This window comes from Propithecus coquereli, unplaced genomic scaffold (assembly GCF_000956105.1).
Source record: "Propithecus coquereli isolate 6110/MARCELLA unplaced genomic scaffold, Pcoq_1.0 Scaffold8, whole genome shotgun sequence".
In the NCBI taxonomy this organism is placed as follows: Eukaryota; Metazoa; Chordata; class Mammalia; order Primates; family Indriidae; genus Propithecus; species Propithecus coquereli.
Genome location: NW_012154173.1, coordinates 1,283,580 through 1,284,720, shown reverse-complemented (window position 1 = coordinate 1,284,720; position 1,141 = coordinate 1,283,580). Strand labels below are relative to the sequence as shown.

At 39.2% G+C, this 1,141-nt stretch overlaps 1 protein-coding gene across 1 annotated transcript in view; it reads left to right on the top strand.

The window, feature by feature from the left end:
• FABP5 (fatty acid binding protein 5 (psoriasis-associated)) overlaps nt 1-1,141 on the top strand; it is a 6,020-nt gene that overhangs the window by 3,946 nt on the left and 933 nt on the right. The window lies entirely within an intron of this gene.

Here is a 1,141-nt window from a genome sequence, read left to right as displayed (position 1 = left end):
TAATTTTAATTAATTACAATGTGAATTTAAATACCCACATGTGTTTAGTGACTGCTCATTTGGATAGCATGGGATGTTAATGTTTTCCAAAAATCAAATTTCTTATTTTTTTTTTATTTCAAATCTGCTTTTCTTGAAGTCTTCTCCACCTCATTGTGTGAGAATGTCAGTTTTCCAATTCTCAGGCTAAATGCCTCAGAGTTTCCTTTGATTTTTATCTTGCTTTCCCATCTCATATCTAATCCATTAGCCAGTTATTTCGGTTTTACCTTCAGTTTGTACCTAGAGTTCAATTACTTCTCACCTCTTTCACAGATACCACTCTCATTCAAACACCATTGTCATCTCTCCCCTTCCCTGCCTGTTTGCACCTTTATCCTCCCAGAGCTATTATTTAAAAAAATGGGTTAGAATGTCACTCCTCTATTGAGAACCTTTCACCTGCTTCTTATTTCACCTGAAGTAGAAGCCAAAGTCTTTGCAAAGGTTTTGTTTGATTTGCCTGTGTCTTCCAATGTCCCAACACCCTTCTCCAACATTCTCTCAGCTATGCTGCCTCAGGGCCTTTGCACCTGTTGGCCCTGCGCGGAACAATCTTCCCCTAGGCATGTGTAGCCCACACTGTCTCACTTCCTTCGGGTTTCACCCTAGCAGTGAGTCACCACACTATGTGTAATAGCTGCCATCCTTCCCCCATACTCTCAATTCCCCTAAGCTGCTTTATTTTTCCCCGTGGCCCTCGCCTTTATCACCAGTTCTGACTGACTATATATTTACTTGTTTTGATTTTTAAAATTTTTTGTTATCTCCCCCACTAGAAAGTAAGCTCCGTGGAGAAGGGACTTCACACAGTGCTCTTTCTCTAGCACTCAATCAGGGGAGAACCTGGCACACAGAAGACGCTCAATACATATTTGTTGAATGAACAAGTTCGTTAACAAATTAATGGCTTCTTGATGCCTATTTAACACATTTTAATATCAATTAATGCCCTTTATGATGTTGCTACAATCTACTTTTAAAACCATATTTCTTTTTTTTTTTCTTTATTATTCCAGGGTTTTGTGAGGGTACAAACATTATAGTTACACTTTATGTCTTTGCCTCACCCAAATGCAGGTTAAAGGCATGCCCTTCCCTC